The sequence below is a fragment of the Athene cunicularia genome (genome assembly GCF_003259725.1).
Source record: "Athene cunicularia isolate RWA chromosome Z unlocalized genomic scaffold, athCun1 chrZ_part2, whole genome shotgun sequence".
Classification (NCBI taxonomy): domain Eukaryota; kingdom Metazoa; phylum Chordata; class Aves; order Strigiformes; family Strigidae; genus Athene; species Athene cunicularia.
The window spans coordinates 2,019,347-2,041,892 of record NW_020799143.1 but is presented as its reverse complement, the minus strand read 5'-3'; the positions used below and the strand labels follow the sequence as shown (position 1 = coordinate 2,041,892).

At 40.9% G+C, this 22,546-nt stretch overlaps 1 protein-coding gene across 3 annotated transcripts in view; it reads left to right on the top strand.

The window, feature by feature from the left end:
* The window catches only part of PCGF3 (polycomb group ring finger 3), a 64,415-nt gene that overhangs the window by 11,282 nt on the left and 30,587 nt on the right, over positions 1-22,546 (top strand). The window contains exon 2 of one of the 3 annotated variants that reach the window (XM_026866116.1): positions 21,024-21,066. The exons of the other annotated variants lie outside the window; for them this stretch is intronic. The gene's annotated coding sequence lies outside the window, so the exon portion shown is untranslated. The remainder of the gene's footprint in view (positions 1-21,023; positions 21,067-22,546) is intronic. 3 annotated transcript variants of the gene reach the window in all.

Below are 22,546 nucleotides of genomic sequence, written 5' to 3'. Positions count from 1 at the left end.
TAGAGGGCCTCACTGTGTCTTGACGCTTCATCCGTTTCATTGCAGGTCGACAGAAATTACTTTTGGCCCTTCAGCGTTGTGGCTGACTGTCCACTGTCTTTCAAGGGAAGTTTGTCACATCTAATGGATGGAATGAAGAAATATGTATGCTACATAAGGCCTATAGGACTGATACTAAAGAAGAGTCTGCTAGAATAGGAGCCAATGTTGCTTCATGACAAGTGCACCCTCTCTAATAAGTGATGATTTTCTCCATCAGTGGTGGAGAGGGACGGAAAGGGGAGGATAGCAAAGAAGCAGCAATGTAGCTTAGTTTAGAGTTAGGTGATATAACAGGGGCTAGGAGCTTCATGGTAGGGTTTGAAAAGTTCCATTCTGCTGTTGCAATCAAAATTATTAACATGTTATTAACACTGAAATTGATACATGAAGTACTGTAGATTTTTCTCTAAAAGCATCTGAAAAGATAGAATTGGCTACTTCAGTGATACTGTCATAAGCATGCTGAACTAAAGATTAATTTTGTTTTAAAAATTCAAGTTCCTAATTTCATTTATGCTAAAATTCTACTCAGTAGAGTGGAAATAACAATTCACATCTCACTGAAAACTTTAACTTTTGGCTTTAGTCTGTTCTAGGACTAATTTAGTAGTTTAGTTGACACAGTCCAAGGTATTAGTGAAGGGCAAGTCTTCATAACAGAAAAGTCAGATGCTACTGTGTTGTCTCAAAATATTAGGACTGTTGTGTTGCCACTTATTAAAAATTATCAAGCCTTTTGGTTATGTTGCCTTGGCTTGTACAGTCAGTTTTATCAATGAGAAGTATATTGATGTGGGGTTTTATCACTTGATGAGGTTCTCCTCACTTTGGAGCTTTTTGGCAAATATGTAATTGTATCTTAGCTTATTATTGGACTGAATCAGCTCTTTGAAGGGGCTGATTCTGTTCTCAGACTTGTGTGTTTTTTCAAAGAAAGGGGCAGATGCACATTACAGAGTGAGAATTGTGGAATAGAATCACAGTTCTCTGAATTGAACACAATTTGGACATGGTGTTGTCTGAGTTGTCGCTTGGAGCTTAAAATGTATGTATACTAGACTTCACAACTTGTTTGGCACCCTCAGTTTCTTCATGTTACACTGAGCCAGAGAATGTTGAAAATCAAAAAACTTATGGGCACTTTCAGGAAAACTGGCCCTGCTCCGCAGTGCTACTTGGTATTGCTCAGACTGTCATAAATGCCATCAGTGCAGATGATCTGAGTATCTCCCTCTCTCCTATCCTATTGTACTTGAGGTCTTAAAGCAATGATGAGTAGCTGCAAACAGGTGTTTCCTATAAAACTTTGAAAAGGGTCACTGTGAAAACAAATTCTATTTAATTTGTGTTAACAGCTAGTTAAAAGAATGGTGGTGTATGCCTTTGCATAATAAAGCCGGAGTTCTCTGCTATTTATACTCACTGTACTTTTTGTCCTCTAAACATAAAGTACTTTCTGAATACTGTCTGCTGTAAAATTAGCAGTGGTGTCTAAATTTGATACAAGGCTTAAAAACTGTATAATTTTAATTTTTATAATCAGTTGGATTTATACTAGTGAAGACTCAAAGCTAAGTGTTTCTCTTAAGTTCTCTTAAGTCTAGCAGTACAAACTCCTTTATGTTGAACAAAGCGAAATGTTCTTAAAGGTAGTGAGGGGGAGTCGCTTAGATACTTGAAAAATATGCCAAAATAGTGATAATATAGTAAATTCTTAGATGATGTATCCAGCCCTTTGCAGGTATAGTGACAAAGAATTACAAGCTATTGGAGTAAATTTAAGAGATTATGAACATTTTTCCTGCTGGCAGTGACTGACAACTGTAGCTTTATTCCAACTGTTAATGGACTGATGTATTATTGAAATGATTTGTATATCTCCTTGTTAAGAAAAACAAAGCTTTTAGTAGCACAGTATTTTTAATAAGGAGAAATCTGGCAGTCTTGAAATCATACAAGCATTTGATGCTTTTACTTTAACACCTGCAAGTCCCAGATCAGATGGTCCTGATTTTGTATTGCATTCTTGTGTCCCTTCCTCTATGTCTTCAATTAACAATTATATTTGTTTTAAGAGAGAAAAAAAGAAAAAGGTAAAATGTTTTCAAAACTGAAGTTTCAGGACTTCAAGGTAAGAATTGAAGCACTCAAATACTGGAAGATATGGAGGACTGAATAATTTTTGGTGGAAATGAAAAAATATTTTCTGCTCTATTGATTAGAATCCCGTTATATAATTTAATACTAAATAATCCTAGCTATCAGGTTTGTTTTCAGACTTCCAGTCAGCTGAAAGGTTATGATCTTGTGTGGAGTAAGAGGCTGCAGCAGTAAGAGTTCAAAAGAGACAATAACTGTGTTATATGGTTAGTTCAATTTATATCTGAAAGAGCTGAATTTTAGAACAATAGGAGAAGTGTGAGTGGAGTACATCTCAAAGCCCTCCTTGAGTTTCAAGAACAAAAGAAGAAATATTTTGAAAAGCTTCTTTTCATTTGAGTTGTATGGTTCATGGGTAGCTATCCTTATATAAGTTACTGTGTGTACATTTGAATCCAGAAAGAATACAGAATACCTACTAACCATTTGCAAGGTATAGGGCAATTCTGGCAACATTTGCTCATCTTTTGTTATAGTAGCACAGAAGCATTATTGGACAGATCAGTGAAGTTGAAAGCTTTGATCACTGAAGTTCTTAAACCAAAGGCATGGATTATTTTTCAGATCTTTAAAATCTTTACATTTTGGTTGGGTTGATTAACGATCAAATGCTGTAATCTGGGTTTAAACTACGCCAAGATGTGTCCTGGTTTCAGCTGGGATAGAGCTGATTGTTTTGGGTTGGGTTTTTTTCATTCTTAGTAGCTAGAATAGTGATGTGTTTTGGATTCAGTATGGGATTTGCTGTAAGAAGAATGTTGATAATGTACTGATATTTTTAGTTGTTGCTAAAAAATCAATGACTTTTCACCTTCTCATGTCCAGGTAGTGCACAGGTACACAAGAAGCTGGGGGGGTGCATAGTCCAAACAATGCACCCTAACTGGCCAGTGGAATATTTCATATAATCTGATGTCATGCTCAGTATATATAAGGGTTGATCAGGAAGATCCACTCAGGTCTTTGGGGTGGTTTCACAGTTCTCTCTTCTTTGGGATCACTAGCCAGGAATGGGCTGGGCATTGGTCAGCATGTGATGAGCAATCAGATTGTGCATTACCCATTTGCATTTTCAATTACAATTTTAATAATAATTAGTATTATTATTTAAAATTTATTTGTTATTAAATTGTTTTTATCTCAACTTATGAATCTTCTTAACTTTAGCCCTCCAACTTTCTCCCCCATTCCCTGAGGGTGTGGGAGGGTGAGTGGTGTTTGGCTGTCGACCAGGTTTAAACCATGGCAGGCCTTTTTGGTGCCCAATGTGGGGCAGAGGAATGTGAGATGAGGATAGGAATTAGGAGAGGTAATAGGCAAAACACAGACTAAACCCTGTTAGCAGGATAATCATGGGAATTTCTGTTGTGATTGTGGTGGAGGAACAAGGTGTGGATTGTGTTTCAGAATTGTGATGATACTTTTTTAATGTAGGAAAGTCTTTTTTAGTTTTTCTGGTTTTGTGTTGATGTGAGTGAAGTTTGTGAATATTGTCTTATGTAATGAATGTGGATTTTAATGAAAATTCTTAAATATGTGATTTGCAGAGGTGAGGGGTAGAATGTGTAGGGTTTGTATGTAGCAGGGGGGTTTGGTAGTGGGGGAGGGGGCTGCAGCTGCAGCCCCCTGTGAAAAGCTTCTGGTTCCAAGTTGGACCCACTTCTGACAAAGGCCCAGCCAATGCAATGGTGGGCAGATCTCTGTGCTAACATATTTAAGAAGGGGAACTGGGAAAAGGAGTGGGAGTTGTGAGGAGTTCTGAGGGAGACACCTATGCAAACACTGTGGTCAGTGGAAGAACAGAGGAGGAGGAGGAAGGAAGGTGTCCCAGAGCAGAGGCTTCCCTGCAGCCCATGGTGAGAGGGCAGAGGCCATGGAGGTCACCAGTGGCATAGATGCCCACCTGCAGCCTGCTGAGGACCACAAGCCAGAGCAGATATTTGCACCTGAAGGAGGCTGGGACTCTGTAGGAAGCCTCTGCTGGTTTACTATGGCGCTGGGAGGACTGTGAAATATGGGAGAGACCCTCTGTAAAGTGATTGCTGGTAAAATGTGCATTCAGATTAATTGCATCACCTTCCTACTTCTTACCTGCTGGTAGCTTCCAGCTTGTCACTACAGATTTCCATTTTGACAGTTACTGTTTTACTGGGCTGCCAGTATGTCTGGATCAGTAAGTGGAGCGAGGTGGCTGAAAACCTCAACTTTAAAGGCCTTTTACTGAAATACCAAAAAGAATTATCTTTGGTTCCTATATGAAAATTCTTTACCCTCTCTTTTTCAAAAATAGGCAATACTTGCATGAGAAGGGGAAAATTATTGTTTCTGATAGAGATCTATAATCATTTCAGACAAAAGGTATAAAAATCCCAGTACTCAGGTTACCATACAGTTACTCACTAGGGATGCACCTTTTCCTTCTGTTTGTTAATAAGTGGTTGGTTTCTGGGGTTTTAAGAATCATACATAAAATTTTATGTAACTAGATGTTTTCATTGTAGGATTGAGATTTTTGAATGGATGAAATGAATGATGGAATTTAAAACATATGTATGTAAGAGGAAAGAGGAAGGACAAGATCACCAAAACTTAAAAGTTTTTTAGGAGTTGATGGCACAGGACCATAAGGCTTCTTGCTTCTCCATGGTGAACTTTTCAAGCCCTTGTTATCTTGCATGGAGTCAGAGCAATCAGTGCAAATCTACATCATCAGTTCAAATGGCAACTAAAAGTCACTTGGTATTTTGAGTTGCTCAACTGTTTTGCAGAGGACATAGTAATGAAGATTACAATGTGTTTCAGCTGTGGTTAAGTCCTAAATTACTTTCTCTGAAGTACATGGATATAAAACATTCAAAAAAGTGTTGTGGGTTCAGATAGAATCTCACTGAAGATTTGGTTTCAAAGGACTTTGTTCTTCATGAGGTTCAAGGCTGATTTTGACTAACTTTTAGTTACTGGAAGTTGAGAATCTGTTCGTCTCTTTCGGATCCATGCTTACTGAATTGAAATAAAGTGTCTTTTTAATAGCATATAGGTTTCTGTCTGTTGTGGTTTAGGCCCAGCTGGCAACTAAGCACCATGCAGCCACTCACTCACTCCTCTCCCTGTCTTGCTGGGATGGGGAGGAAAATCAGAAGGAAAAAGGTAAAAACCTCGTGGGTTGAAATAAGGACAGTTTAATGGGACAACACAAGGAGAGAAGAAATAGTAATAATACTAATAAACCAATTATAAAACAAGTGATGCACAATGCAATTGCTCACCACCCAGATTCTGATGCTCAGGTGTTCCCCTGTCAGCCCATTCCTAAGCCTCGATCCCACCTCTATCCCCTTTCACCAGCCAGCTCCCCAGTTACATACTGAGCCTGATGTCATATGGTGTTGCATATCCCCTTGGCTAGGTCTTGTCAGCTGTCCTGACTGTGTCCTCTCCAAACTTCCTGTGAAAACTATCCCAGCTGAACCTAGGACACTGTCTCTAAATTCTCAACAAGGAGGATATGGGAACATTTTCTCTAGTATATGACAAATGGGTCTATAGCATTTTGTCAAGACTTAATCTGGGATACTACTCAGTTTAAGAGTAGTCTCTTTCAAAAGCCTCCTGCCTCTAGAAGTGATTTTGATCTGTGATAATGAGCCTGATTTTATTTAGAAAGGTTGTAGTGGTATTCATTAATGAAATGAAGGTCACACCTGAGATAATGCTGGTTTATAATATTTTTAAAGACTTTAAGAACTTTGTCAATTTAAGACGACTTCCCAATTTTATCAGTGGTTGTAATGGAAGTGTATTGGAAATGATCTTGCACTCTCATCACTAATAAAGAAAACAGCAGATGGTAAAGAGTAATTTGAATGTAAATCATCATCAAAAATGGAAAATTGTTCAGTAGGATCAAATCTGTCCATTCAGACATTGCAGAAAATTTTAACTTCTGTTGCATACATATTCTGCATCCCAGTATTTGTAAATTTGTTCTTAGGACTGTGTCAAAACCCTACATTGAACAACTCATGATCTGAACAACTATGAATGTTTTGATTGGAAGAGGTGTCAGGAATGTACTGCACTGAAGAGTTTTGCAGGGTGTGATTTCACAGACTGTGGAGCCAAGCTAATGGCTTGCTGCTGTCAAACCAACTTCAGTTTTTGCTGTGTAGTGCATCCTTTTCCCTTGAGCATTCTCAAGTTCTCCTTTAACTTTCCTGTAAGTGAATTTATCAGTCTGGCAGAAGACTATCCACAGCTTTGAGTCATTCCCAAAGTATCCCTGAGCCTTGAAACAGCACTAAACAGCACAGCAAATGCTGTTTTAAGGAGACTCTATTAAGAGCTGCTTTGATGATGTGATGTGATGTGATGAAATGTGATGAAATTCTGAAGTTCTGCTACTCAAGACAGCTAGATGGCAGAAAAGGGAAAATTTGTTTTACTTCAAAATGACAACAGAATATTTTTCTTGAAAGTTTACTGACAAAGTAATCTGTAAAAGCTTTTCTAACAAGAGTTTCATTAACTAAACTTTAATTGTATGCCTTATGAGTCTATATGAAGGAACTTTGTGCATGTAGGTATACAGCAAACCACAAATACTGTAGTAGGCCCATCTGATTAAAATGATTTTTCAAAATAAAAATTAAAAATAATTGTGTTGATATTTTTGAGCTTTGAGACCATTAAACCACCTTTTCTGATAGGATTATTTCACAAATGGGACAGATTTCTTTAGGTTACCTAATGTTAAATGAAACATCTGCTTTGAGACAGATGGGAAAATGAAGAAATACGCTTAGTTCTTCTCTGCTTATGCTGCAGCTGTCTAAGCTCTACCAGAATGAAATGGAAATAGCTTACATCACTGTAAATCACAGTAACACGATTTTAGAGTATTGGTAGATACACTGAATTCTTGCTGTTACTATTTGCATACTTCTGCAACTCTGAAAACCAGTGAAAGCAACTGTGTAGGGTATGGTTTCTGTGTAGGGTATGGTACTGGCTGAGATTAAATACAAACCTGTAGAGGTTTTTGACAGTCAAGTAAGTTTTAAAAACTCTGCTGCCCCTATTAACAGATGAGTGCAAAAGTTATAAAAGGTCCTTGTGCTATGATTCTTTTTTTTTTTTTTTTTTTAAGAAAGACCTAAAATTCTTGGTAATAAAATTTAACCCTAACTTTCTCTAAATGGGCTTAGTATTTTTGTAATAACTGACACTGTAGTTAAGTACCACATCTCTAATTTCAGTGATGAGTACAAGCAGAGCAACCAAAACCAGTGCAAGACACCAAGTTTTAAAAGTTTTGACATTTCCAAAACCTTTTTATCTTGCCTTTTCCCTTCCCTCTGCTTTTGTGCTGTGAACTCCTACTCTGCCCACTACATTACTTGCCTCAGAAGCTAAAAGGAGTAAGTGATTGGGAAAGCTGGGGTTGAAGATGAGAGTGTCCTGTTTCCCTTAGCAGCTGGTGCTGCAGGTACAATGAACCAAAATTGTCATGCTGTTGAATGAAAATGTATATAGAGACGCTGCTGCTCATTGCAGATCTTTTACCAAAGACACTTCTCCTCCAGTGATGAAAACGAGGTCCGTACTGGTTCTCATGTTTGGAGTTCTAATGCTGGTGGTTAAAGTCAGGTGCTAATAATATCTTACTTCTGAAATTTGACTGCCTAGCTAGGTGCCTACTGACCTGTGCAGGAAAAGTCAATTAACTCTTGTCCTGTCTTAAATGATAGAAATTCACAATACTGAATGTCCCTGTATTTTTGTGGTAGTATGTTAACTGCCATTATAAATGTTTATTCAAGAAACCTAGCACCAGCATGTCCAGAGAAGTACAATGAAGCTGGTGAAGAGTCTAGAGCACAAGTCTTATGAGGAATGGCTGAGTAGCCTGGGGTTGTTTATCTTGGAGAGAAGGAGGCTGAGGGAAAACCTTACCTCTCTCTACAACTACCTGAAAGGAGTTGAAAGGTGAGTGTCAGTCTATTTTCCCAAGTAACAAGCAAGGACAGGAAGAAATGGCTGTACCAGGGAAGGTTTAGACTGGATATTTAGGAAAGATTTCTTCACCAAAAGAGTTTTCAAGCATAGGAACAGGCTGCCCAAGGAATTGGTTGAGTTACCATGCCTGGAGATATTTAAAAGATGTGTAGACATGGCACTTAGGGACATGGTTTAGTGGTGGACTTAGCAGTATTATGTTAACAGTTGGACTCAATGATCTTAAAGGTCCTTTCCAACCTAAATGAGTCTGTGATCTTTAAGTGAAATTAACTTAAACCTGTGTTTTGAAATAGTGATTATAAAGGAACTGAGATTGGGTTGTAACTGGCTAGAAACTCAGATAGTGGAAAATGTTATGCTGGTTATAAGAGTCAGTCTGTTAACTCACACTTAGTTGTGGCAGGCCCTAAAAGAAACGTTAGGGTAGTGGCTTATCTGAATAATTATGTGCACTCTGTGCTGTGTAACTGGAAAGGTTAGGTGGTTAAACCCATTTTTTCTAGTGGTAAAGGCAGCTAATTTTTAGATATGACAGTAAATTAAGGCTCTTTCTTAAAACATGACATTTAGAATATAATATGAACTTTGAGAGGCCATATTCTTTCTATGTGTTTCCAGTTTCCAATACACAGAGTGAAATATACCATCGCTGAATTAGTCTTTGGGGGTTCACCCTATGCTTAAGTACATTTGGTAGACTGTTCTGTATTTGGAAGAGGAGGGAAAATCTTTGGACTAGCTTTAATGGGATTTAAAAAGTAGGTATGATGACTTCCAGGCTTGCTGACTATTTGTGGTTTTTTTTTTTTTTTTTGGTTTTTTTTTTTTTTTGTTTTGTTTTGGTTTGGTTTGTTTTTTTTTGGATAAACTGTAAACACTAAGGGGACTTCATGAAATGTTAATTTACCAGATTTCCTTTTGATTTCCTTAAGGGATCATCTGTACTATCTTAGACTGAGCACATGAACGTAAAGTTACACTACATGGTCATGCATATGTGTTTCTCTTCTTTTGTGAACTGCAGCTGAAGTATGTATCTGATTGTCAGCAGTTTACTCTGGTTTTGGCATTCAGATGCTCCACAAGCATTCCTGTGAGAGCCTAAAGAGGGATAACTATTTCCTTCTTTCATGGCTGAATAGTAGCTAACATTTACTTTGATTAGAATCATAGAACCACAGCATGGTTTGTGTTGGAAAGGACCTTAGAGATCATCCAGTTCAACTCCCCTGCTGTGGACTGGGACATCTTTCACTAGATCATGTTGCTCAGAGCCTCTGACACTGGACACTTCCAGGGATGGGGCATCCACAAATTCTCTGGGCAGCCTGTTCCAGTGTCTTAGGACCCTCGTCAGAAAAACTTTCTTTCTTATATCCAATCTAAAGCTACCCTCTTTCTGTTTAAAACTGTTGCCCCTTGTCCTGTCAGTTCAGGCCCTGGTAACAAGTCTGTCCCCATCTTTCTCATAAGCCCCCTTTCAGTATTAAATGGATACAATAAGGTCTCCCCAGAGCCTTCTCTGCTCCAGGTTAACAACCCCAACTCTCTCGGCCTTTTTTCACAGGAGAGATGTTCCGTCCCTCTAATCATTTTTGTGGCCCTCCTCTGGACCTGCTGTAATTTATTGTGCTGGGAGACACATGATACAGAGAAATGATTACTTGCCTTGAGACTTATTTACTTAGACTGTTTTGCAGCTTACTATAAATTGCTGCAAGTATTACTTACAGTATTTTTGAATACTGCTAATTTTGATTAATAATCCTGCTTGCCCAGACTATTCTGTGGAATTTTATCAAGGACTACTGTGTTCATCAAAACAAAGTAGTTTACTATGGAAACCTACCAAGAACTGCATTGTTCATCAAAGAATATGTTTTTGTCCTTGGAAAGCAGATGTGCTCTAACTAGTTTAGTCTTGGTAATGGATAAGGTAGCCATATATGAACAGTAAAAATGGATACACTGGTACTTTTAGATAAGATAGAATGAGTAAATTGGCTGAAAACACTCTTGTTACTCAAGAAATTGGCTAAGAGAATGTGCACATGCTCCGAGGAAAAGTACAAGTTGAGGAGGACTGTGAGCCTTCCTCCCAAAGACCCCCCGAAGATGCCCACCAGGAGGCAATGTGCAAGTGCAAAGATGACATAAACTGCTGACACCAGCCTCTAGAACTAACTCAGCCTTACTCGTGCGTATGTGTGTTTGTGTTACACAATCCAATGAATACATATATCCACACTCTAAGTTTTTGGTAAAATGTGCTGTTTGTGTGCAAGCTTTGTGGAGAAATCCCCTTGCACCCTGGCCAGAGTAAACATACCTGCTTTATAACTCTGAGTTGTAGAGTCATTTTTCCATGAATCACACAGAACTGTACTCTGAATGTACACAGTACTCTGGGTGGGATGTCATGAGAGCGGAGTAGAGGGGGAGAATTACCTCCCTTAACCCGCTGGCTGCACTTCACAATTGGCTTTCTGGGCTACAAGTATACACTGTTGGCTCATGGCCAATATTTTTTTCTCACTAGTATCACCAAGTTCTCTCCAGGGCTTCTTTTAATCCATTCATCCCTCAGTCTGGTTTCATACTGGAGATTGCCCTGATCCAAATGCAGGACCATGCACTTGGCCTTGTTGAACTTCTTGAGGTTGCCCTGGATGACATCCCTTCAAGTCTGTCAACTACAAAACTCATCTTGGTGTCATCCACAGGCTTCATAAGCGTGCACTCAATCCCACTAGGTCAGTGATGAAAATATCAAATAGTACTGGAACTAATATGGACCCTTGAGAGACACCACTGGTTTCCACTTCCATTGACTGTAACTCTTTGGACGTGGCCATCCAGCCAATTTCTTATCCAATTTCTTATCCATCTAACAGTCCATCTGTCAAAACCATTTATCTGCAATTTAGTTGGAACATGCTTTTAGAGAGAACTATTAGGTTACATGGTAAATCTCATCTGCACACCCACAAAGAGGTGCAGAGAGACAATGGCAGCAGACATGGAATAATTGTACCCTGTTTAGTTACTTCCAGGCCCATCAGCTTGTCAAAGGCCTATCTCCACAAACCCACAGGAGCACAGGGAGACAATGACAGGCAGGGAACCCACATTAAGGACGTAGAAGGGGGCATGCCCAATCAGGTATATAACATAACCAGGGCTCTCTCTGGAGAGCCATCAGCCCCATTGTCCAGACATAACTCCCATGACTATGCTGGAGCACCATTTGGACTGGGACTGGAAGTGTTGCTTCAAGGGGTGTGAGACATGTAGGGAGCAGGGGGAAGAGCATTCTGGGATTGCAAAGGACTTACAGGATATTTTGGGGAAGAGCCAAAGGCAGGGGAAAGGAGGTGTTCAGGTGATTCAGGGAGCAACAAACATAGGAAAACAGAGGGGTAAGGGGAAATTTAGAATCCTGGGCATATGTAAATAGTTGACTGGTCAGTGCATGTGTCTGGCTATGCCTTCTGTCTGATGAAATCTGTCTTACTTTCTTAAATTCCTTCTAACTCCTTCCTGGATGAGGAACACTCTGTTCTGTGTGCAGGTATGTCTGTGGGAGCCTGAGTGCTAACAACTGCAAGTCAGACCACCAGTTGGAGGGCCCAAGGTGCCAGCCACTGGAGAGACTGTCATGAGTGAACTTAAGTGCCAGCAACAGGAGTGGGACCTCAAGGTCCCTGGGGCCCATGTGTCCATGGTGCCAAGAACTGGAACAAGTGAGAGTCTGGGCACCACAGCTGGAGTGGGGCTGCAGGCCAGGGGGATTGGGTGTTTGACTGCCCTCTGCTGGAGTGACTGGATTGAGCAAAACCAAGTGCCAGACACTGGAGTAGGATCAGGGGTCAGAATTCTGCCCATGTGTCCATAGTGCCAGCAATTACAGTTAAGTAATTAACCAGGCTATCCTGCATGTAGGTGACATGGCCAGGCATGTGTGACTCTCTTAAGGGGGACACCAGAGAAGGAGCTGGCTGGTGGAATGACCAAGTGAGTCCTGCTGACTGCCAGGGACACCGTAGGATCTGGGCATCTCTAAGGGTGAAACTGCTTGTTAATGTGTGACTGTAAGGGCGAGACCACAGGCACTTGACTGCTGGGAGACCAGTGGAGTCTCAGGCATCTATGTGTTTGTGCCTGTGTGTCTTTTAAGTGTGAGATACTGTGGTGGGAGGTGGAGGGGGAACTACTGGGAGAGCAAATGAGTCACATCGAGTTCTGTGTGTGCATGCATACTAGCAACCAGACCCCAGTCTGTACCAGCAACTGGAGTGGAACTGTAGCCTCAAAGGCATGTATGTTGAAGTGACAGCAACTGTAGAGACTGGGATCCAGGGGACAGCTACTGGGCAGACTGGGGATCTGAGTCCAGCTGCTGGGGAGATCCAGCTTTCACATGTGTGTATATGTTCTCACTAGTTGACCTCCATTCTACTCAGCCAGAGAGTGGAGCAGAGTGAGGCTGTTGGTGTTGTTTGTGTTCATATGTGTGCTCTGTGTGTCTTGGCTGATCTGTTGTCACTGGCTATGGTGTGTATTTGTTGTATACATGTGCTCTGTCTGTGTGTGTCCCTACTGGGAATATGTACTCAGCCTCTCTACTAGTTGTGGCTGGGGTCTTGGAGCTGCTGCAGCATTCCTCTTTTGGGCTACCAGATGCAGCCTGATTTTCCCTTAAGTCTCCTTTGCTGCTCTGCCTTTCACTTCCACAGTGTTCACCAGTGAAGAGATCAATCATCACTCTTAAATCTTTTCAGAGGAAAAGAACAAATACTTTAAGAAGGCTGTAAAGCAAGTGGCTTTCCTTGCAAGAGTATTGTAATAGAGAATGACACTCATTCCTGTAAGTAATATTAAATGATTTGAGATTTGAATTCCTTCTTTGGGACAAATTGCATATCAGTTTTTAGTAGTATTTTAGCCATGTAACAGTGAGGCAGATACTCAGAACAGTGAAAAAAAGTAGTGTACTATTCTTGCAGGCCATTTCTATTTTTTTGAGATGCTGAAAAATTAATACTTTAATTTCCACTGGAACTGGAGAAACCTGACCTGGCAGTGAGTTCACATGTGATGTGATCTTGGCAAATTGCTCAGCATACCCATGAAATAAGCACAGAACTGAAATGCCGTATTCCACTCAACAGCAGGTAAACTTAAAATAACAACAAAACTGCCTGAACAAATGCATGAGAAAACATGCTGCTTCCTGTATTCCGGGGGTAGTGCTGTTTTCACAATAATGTCAGAATACTATGTACTGATTCAAATTAACTGAATGCTGTGTTTGTGCTCAGTAGATCTTTGTTTTAAGAAGACAGAGACAACAAAGTTATAAAGGTGGTTTTTAATTTATTTTTCCGGTTGGGGGTGTGTGTGGGGGGTGTCCTTTTTTTCCCTGCTACTAAGGTGTATACCTGCTTTATTGAAGTTAGGGCACTGGTGCCCTCTGGTGGTGTTAATACTTTATCGGAAATTGGAAAGGCGATTTGTGAGGAGGTCCACTGAGATGTGAGAAGTTGCTGACATGATACTGAAAAGAGGACACGGATGCATTTGTTGCCAGCCTTATAATTAGATTAGATAATAGATTGTTGCCTTATAATTATGCCATTGAAGTATGTCATAAAAGACTGTACATGGGCTGTTAATCTTAAATTGGCTTGCTGAAGCAAATTGAAGTCTTTAACCTATTTCTTTATGCTTGACAAAAAGGTTTATTTCTGGTAGTTTCTTTGTTAAATCGTGCTTTGCAAACACAACATAAAGAATTTTATTGTTTACAATATCTTAAAACTCAATTTTTAAAAAAAATTTCTTACGTTACTGATTTTGTGTAATCTAGCCCAGCCTTCTTAGTGCTAGTATGTTTGAAGTTACTGTTTCTTTTTTTAAAGTGACCAACACATTAAGTTTGAAAGTACAAATTCAACAACATAAACCTGACAACAGTTGAAATAAACAACTTTGATATCTGAAACTAAAGCATCCACAAATATTGTTTTCTTTATCCCCCTACCTCTTAAAAAACCTGTTTTGCATCTTAACTTGTTCAACTGAGGTAAGATCCTCATCATTCTCTAGAGTACTGTGTAGGCTGTATTGACCTTATTAGCAACGATGTGCAAGTTTTAATCCTGGCCGGGATGAGAGAGCACGTGGCCGTTGCCCCTCCCCCACCCGCGCCAGTTGGGCTGGAAGTTAGGCACAGACCCTGGCTAAAATAACAAGAAATTTAATACAACAGAATGATAGAACAATCTGAATAACAACAGTATCAATGGTAACAACAATAAACAGCAATAACAGTGAACAGGACAAACGATGTACAGAGAAATACTGCTAGCTGGTCTACGGAATGCAAAATTCCCTCCCAAACCCGCCAAGGAGCAAGGAAAATGTTCCACCCCCAGACCTGACATCAGCATGGTATGAATAACCCGGCTGGAGATCCCTTCCCCCTCTCTTTGCTGGGGAAAACTTTATCCTGGCTAAACCAGGACATAATCCACCCCTTTATTCTATACCATCTGTGTCATGTCCAGCTGCCATTTAGTAGTTAACAATAACAAAGTAATAATTTACACAGGCACAGCATAATTTACGGCATGTTCTCACCCAGAATCAAGTCCCCCTGTGGTATGCATCGGACCTCTCCATTGTCCTGCATCACCCACCAGGTGCACCCAGGTCCTTGGGCAAAAGCAATCCCGTGGATGGGTTTGCCTTTACCTTTGCCTGGTGCAGGACTAAACCAGACCATTTTTCCCAATATATTCTTCATGCGCACCACAGGGACTTTATCCCCATCTGCAGCACGTGGAGGTTTCAACTGAGCCGGGCCAGCTCGACTGGCAGATCCTCTTGTGTTGACTAGCCAGGTGGCCTTTGCTAGATGCATGTCCCAGTCTTTGAAGATGCCACCTCCCAGTGCTTTCAAGGTGGTTTTTAACAGTCCATTGTAGCGCTCGATCTTCCCAGAGGCTGGTGCGTAGTACAGGATATGGTAGACCCACTCCATGCCGTGTTCCTTTGCCCAGGCATTTATGAGGTTGTTTTGGAAGTGGGTTCCGTTGTCTGACTCAGTTCTCTCTGGGGTGCTGTGTCGCCACAGGACTTGGGTCTCAGGGCCCAGGATGGTGTTCCGGGTGGTGGCTTGGGGCACTGGTTAAGCTTGCAGCCACCCCGTGGTTACTTCCACCATTGTGAGCACGTGGCGCTTCCTGTGGCGGGCCTGTGGCAGTGTTATGTAGTCGATCTGCCAGGCCTCTCCATATCTATATTTCAGACATCACTCTCCATTTCGCTGGGGCTTCACCAGCTTGCCATGTTTAATTGCAGCACACGTCTCACATCCATGGATGATCTCTGCAATGGTGTCAATGGTGAGGTCCACCCCTCGATCTCGAGCCCACCTATATGTTGCATCTCTACCTTGGTGGCCCGAGGTCTCGTGGGCCCACCGGGCTATGAACAGTTCACCTTTGTTCTGCCAGTTCAAGTCCACCTGAACAACTCTAATCTTAGCAGCTTGGTCTGCCTGCTAGTTGTGTCGATGTTCATCAGCGGCCCGACTCTTGGGTACATGGGCATCCACATGGCGCACCTTCACAATGAGGTTCTCCACACGGGCTGCAATATCCTGCCATACTTCAGCAGCCCAGACAGTTTTACCCTTATGTTGCCAATTGTTCTGCATCCATTGCTGCAGCCATTTCCACAGGGTATTCACCACTGCCCACGAGTCGGTGTAGAGGTAGAGCCTTGGCCACTTTTCCCACTCAGCAGTGTCCAAAGCAAGCTGAATGGCTTTCACCTCTGCAAATTGGCTCGATTCCCCCTGTCCCTCAGCAGCTTCAGTGACTCGTCGTGTGGGACTCCATACAGCAGCCTTCCACTGTTGATGTTTTCCCGCAATGTGACAAGACCCATCAGTGAACAAGGCATATCGCTTCTCCTCATCCAGCAGCTCATTATATGGTGGGGCATCCTTAGCACGTGTCACTTCCTGTTCTGGTGACATCCCGGAATCTTTGCTCTCTGGCCAGTTCGTAATCACCTCTAGTATCCCTGGGCAGCTGGAGTTCCCTATTCGAACCTGTTGTGTTATCAACGCAACCCATTTACTCCATGTGGCATCGGTTGCGTGATACATGGAGGAGGCTTTTCCTTTGAACATCCACCCCAGCACCGGCAGTAGGGGTGCCAGGAGGAGCTGTGTTTCAGTGCCGAGCACTTCTGAGGCAGCCCCAACTCCTTCGTACGTTGCCAGTATCTCCTTCTCAGTTGGTGTGTAATTAGCTTCAGAGCCTTTGTATCCCTGGCTCCAAAAGCCTAGAGGTCGGCCTCGGAGTCTCCCCAGGTGCTCTCTGCCAGAGGCTCCAGGTAGGGCCATTCTCCCCGGCTGCGGTGTAGAGCATGTTCTTAACCTCCTGCCCTTCCCGGGCTGGCCCAAGGGCTACTGCTTGGACAATCTCTCGTTTAATCTGTTCAAAGGATTGTTGTTGCTCAGGGCCCCATTCAAAATCGTTCTTCTTATGGGATAAGTGGTAGAGAGGGCTCACAATCAGGCTGTAGTTCGGGATGTGCATCCTCCAGAACCCCACAGCACCCAGGAAAGACTGAATCTCCTTTTTAGATGTTGGTGGGGCCATGGCTGTGATCTTGTTTATCACCTCCATTGGGATGTGGCAACGCCCATCTTGCCATTTTATCCCCAGGAATTGAATTTCCCTTGCAGGCCCTTTAACTTTCTTTTGCTTAATGGCAAATCTGGCCTTCAGGAGGATTTCAATGATTTTCTTCCCTTTCTCAAAGACTTCCTCAGCTGTGTCCCCCCATACAATGATGTCATCAATATACTGCAGGTGTTCTGGAGCCCCACCTTTCTCCAGTGCAGTATGGACCAGTCCATGGCAAATGGTGGAGCTGTGGTTCCACCCCTGGGGCAATCGATTCCAGGTGTACTGGATGCCTCTCCAAGTGAACGCAAACTGTGGCCTGCACTCTGGCGCTGTCGGAATGGATAAGAACACATTAGCAATGTCAGACATGGCATACCACTTGGCTGCCTTCGACTCCAGTTCATACTGGAGCATACTCCAGCATGTCCGGCATTGCAGTACTCATTGCTGGCGTAACTTCATTCAGGCCACGGTAGTCCACAGTTAGCCTCCATTCACCGTTAGGCTTTCTCACTGGCCATATAGGACTGTTGAAGAGGGAGTGAGTTTTGCTGATCACCTTCTGTCTTTCTAGTTGACGGATCAGCTGATGGATGGGGACCAGGGAATCTCGGTTGGTGCGGTACTGCCGCTGGTGCACTGCCCTGGTAGCAGTCTTCCCCTGGCTCACCCACAGAGGGGGTGAGACCCCTAACAAAAGCACAAACGGCAAACAGGTACCGGCCCGCCCCCACGCACAGGGATACAAAGGCAGCATATGCGTTCAATAGCCCCTATAACAACATAAGTACCTTTACACATTTTCCACCCATAACAAACACCACCACAGGGATCACACACTGGGTATAAGGAGTAATGCAGCCACACCACGCAAACATGTGGGCCAGCATCGCAAACATTTTCTTATCAAACATATACCAAAAAAAATTACACCCAACAGATTGCTCTATCACACTCTGGTCAGGGTCTGTCCCTTTTTATTCTTATAGCTTAGCCCCATGTTGGGCGCCAATTAAATAATGTGCAAGTTTTAATCCTGGCCGGGATGAGAGAGCACGTGGCCATTGCCTCTCCCCCACCCGTGCCTGTCGGGCTGGAAGTTAGACACAGACCCCGGCTAAAATAACAAGAAATTTAATACAACAGAGTGATAGAACAATCTGAACAATAACAGTATCAATGGTAGCAACAATAAACAGCAATAACAGTGAACAAGGCAAACGATATACAGAGAAATACCGATAGCTGGTCTACGGAAAGCAAAATTCCCTCCCCGCCAAGGAGCAAGGAAAAGGTTCCACCCCCAGACCTGATGTCAGCATGGTATGAATAACCCGGCTGGAGATCCCTTCCACCTCTCTCTCTGCTGGGGAAAACTTCACTCTATCCTGGCTGAACCAGGACATATGAAAATAGGAGTATGGCTATTTTTCTTTTCTCTTGAAATAAATTTCTGACTCACAGATATCTTACCATGTGATGGAAAGATTTGTAGGTGTGCAAGGTACTTCATATTAAGCTAGTGGAGTTTTAAAATCGTTTCACTTGGCCAAATTCTTTTGATCTGTTGCAGGTCAGCATGATCTTATTCTAATAAGTTACTGCTAAGTAAATTTCCATACGGAACTGTCTGTTCAGCCATTAACAATTTACATCTTTCTTTTGCAACAGTTTATAATAAGAGGCTGTTTCTGTGTTTTAATGCAGCTAGTTAAAGAGGCAAAAGTTTTTTGCTTGTATTTCTTTGCAATCACTGACTTGATGACCATGCAATGCTGCCTTCAGTTGTACTGTGCTGAAAGTATGAATTAGACTTACCTTTTAACCAGGCATTAGTCCTCTACATGGTTATATTCAGAGTGTCAGGAGTCTTTTTGGATCTTACCTTGATGAAATGAGGTATTTGCAGGCCTGTTAAGCTAGTATTGTAGATTGTGGAAACATATGTTAAAAATGAAAATATTTAATAGTATTAAAAATTTGATACTTAAAAATATCAAAATAGTTAATATTTATTGGATGTCTTTTAGAATAATTAAACTGTCTGCCATAGCAAGGACTGTTGGGTTTTTTTTCTACAGTTTAATTCAACTTGTTCTAGACATAGGTTTGTCTGTTGGATTTCATCTGCATGCATTTACTCACAAAAGTGTGTGAGGCTTATGCCTGGCATAAGCCAGGCCATCATAAGCATCAGGTTTGAAAATTTTCTTTCCCACGGTAAATTTGGGGTCTGAAAGTTCCATTGTTGTCATGTTTTTTTCTTAGAGCTGCAGATTTCACTTTAATTAACTGTTCTTGTGAATTAAGGCATACCTGCTGCTTCTATTACTGTTGTCATTCAGCTTTCGGTGCTCTGTGGCCTTAGTATTTTTCAGTAATTATTTAGGAAAATTACAAGCATCTGCCACAAGCAGCTTTTTTTTTTTTTTTTTTTTTTTTTTTTTTATGTGCTTATCCTTTTAAAAGAGGGTAAGGTTGTAACGGTTTGTAAATCCTTCAGGCATTCACTTCAGTTCTGGATTTGTATCTGGTAAGAGTAACTCCCTGGTTTGCTTTACAAAGCTAGGTGGTACAAATGAGAATTACAGTTTGCTAATCTGTCAAATTATCAAAAGCAGTCATAGCAGTTGAACAGTTCTTTAAAGGAAATCCATTTTGGAATACTAGTACTCACTTTTGACTTAGTGTGTAGTATCAGTAGAACAATCCACTTGCCTGGTGTCCAACAGCTGTCTAGATAGAACAAGCAGTTTATGGTTCTGATTTAGGACTCACTTGGTTGTTGTCTTTTTCCTTGCAAGTTGGGTGCCACTTTTATCTTCCAGCTGAACGACAGTGTTACCTTGTCTTCTTCCAGTAGAAGTGGGGGAAGATGCATGATAATTACTTCTGAAAGGCTGTTACTCAGAAGTTTATGTTATGATATGCTCTTGGAATGGTGATAAGCCTCTGGCTCAGTTTTTTTCAGAAACAGTGTCATTGATTGTTCTGTTCTCCATGTTTTGCTGCAGAAATAGATGGGGTTTTATGAGAAATGCCTTCTGGAGTTGCTTCTCCTGTCCATATGAGGGCGTTTCCATCCTTGGTGAGGACTTTTTTTGTGGAATCCAACAAAGGAGCATCTCATAGAACCTCTGCATTGCTTCCAGTTAATAATAATTTTTTCTCTGAATGCAGTCAGGGAAGTTCACGGTGGAATTGCTAAGAGATTTTTACTTGCATTGTACTGAAGTGTTCTCATGTGGTGCTATTATTAATATCTAGTTGCATAATTGTATTTATAATTCCCTTAGCAATGTAACAGTAAAGTCAGTAACTACAGGCTATGCCTTTGATATTTTTAGAACAGCAAGGCTGAAGTAACAGTACTCTTTACCTGTCTCTATAACATCTGAGTATTTCCTGTTTGAATTAACTTAATAAGAAAAATTACTGCCTTCTGTCAAGCTAATCTGTTTGTGTGAGATTATCCTCTGGCAAAGCTTTTTTTTTTTTTTTTTTTTCCCCTTTTTTCTGTTAATACTGTTTTATTTTGGAAAATATCTAGAGGTTTTACAAATACAAATTATTTCCATGAACGAAAGTATTTTTGGAAACTTAAGATACAAAGAGCAGATTACTTGTAAATATAGCTTGTAAAGTGGGAATAATATTCATCTAGCTGTGGATCTTCAAAATTTATTTTCTTACAGACTGATCTGTATCTAGTCCATAGGTTGTGCGGTTCAGTGTTTCTGCTTATTTGTTTGGTTATTTTCCCTATCATTTATGAAGATTATGAATTTCTTTTCATTTTGCCATCACATGGTGACAGGACTACTTGGATTTTTGAGTAATTTTTGTTGCCTATGTTGTGTCCTTTCATAGGACTGTATTACACAGGGTTTTTTCCTTTTTTCTTTACTGAGGGTCTTATTTTGACAGTCTTTTCCCCCTTTCTCTTTCTTACTCAGAAATGCTCCTGCCCTGCTGTTATCTTAAATTAATATAGGTACTTAGAAACTTTTAGGTAAATTTAGTGAGCTAAATGTGGCAGCTGGATTTTGAGGAATTTGGGATGTTAACTTTCAGACTATTTTTCTGTCTTTTCAGGTCTCTGGATGGCAGACTCTGAAAAGAAATGCTGTTTTAAGAGGTATGCCTCCTGTAGGCCAAAATATTCTTGACTAGTATGTATGTAAAGTTATAAGGCCATACTTCTAAGGAGTCCTTCTGCTGATCCTATCTGTAAGCTTGCATGAATAATAGTTTGCAGTGCTGAAGTCTGTCTGAAAGGTGAAAGCTTGTACAGAGACATTTAGGCTTGTTTTATTGGTGACCCAGTAGAGAGATTTGTAATACACTGCTTACCTTGTTGCTTGGTTATTTTAATAGAACACTGCTCTAGTGGATGAAGTATAGCATGAATAAAACCAGTTGACTAGCTGACATGTACATATCTCTGCCATCTCTCATGATGCTGTGTATGGGGCTTTGTTTGTTCGTTTTTTATTTGGGAATATAGTTCAGATGCTTTTGTAATTGTCTTCACTCACTTTGTCCAGGTGTGATGTAAGATTTACCAGGCAGTGAGAAGCTGATATCAGGCCAACTGTGTGGTATAAAAGAATGTCAGTTGGAACCATGATGAAAAAATAGTAAAGTTTGTGCAAGTGATCATTTTATGCATATTAGCTGGATGTTTGGAACATTTTGTGGTTTTGTTTGGGGTTCATGTTCTAGCACTTAAAAGAGAATGCCTCTTCTCCATTGTTGGTATGTTGCTTCTGAATAATTAATTGCTTTACAGCTGTTAGGAAAACTGTCTCTTCAAAATTGAACTGCATAGCTTTCCTATTATGTCTCCCATCCTTTTCAGGACTCATAAGTGGAAAATTTTAAGGAAGTAGGGTTTGTTTGTCTTTCTAAGAGAAAGATTGGTATAATTCAGTCTTTTCAGGGCTCTCATTGTTTTCTTTTTTTTGTTGTTGTTTTTAAACAGCACCTCCTAATTCTTTTTTAGGCATGATTCAGGTTTCTGAAACTTTACAATGTTTCCTATTTCTCTAAAGCAGTTCAATGCTGATTTGTTTGTCCTGACTTAAAAATAAGTCACAGTGTGAAGTTCTAAGAACTTGGGTTAAAAGTGGCCCTTCTGCTGTTGACTGAGATTCTGGTGTTGCTGGTTTTCATGCTGTACTTACAAAAGTTCTAAAGAAAATTATGCTAACAATAAGGGAATTATTATTGCTGTTTTCAACACACCTGTGGACAGAAATAAAGAAGATGGTGCTGCACTATTCTTGGAGTTGTGCACTTGTAGGCCGAGAAACGTTGCACCCAAGTTGCAAAACAGGACATTGCTGTGAGACAGCATGAGCACTTTTTGCCAGTGAGACTGCTCAGACCCTGAAACCGGTTGCCTAGGGAGGCTGTGAAATCTTCATTCTTGAAAGTTTTCTGTGTGTTGCAAGAATAGGCCTAGAGCAACTCCATTTAAATAGGCCTAATTTGAGCACAAGGTTGGATTAAAGTAGTTTGGAGGTTACTTCCAATCTCTGTTATTTCATAAATCTCTGTAACCTGCTGACCTGCTGAGGGGGTCTTTTTTTTTTTTTTTTTTTTTTTTTTTTTTT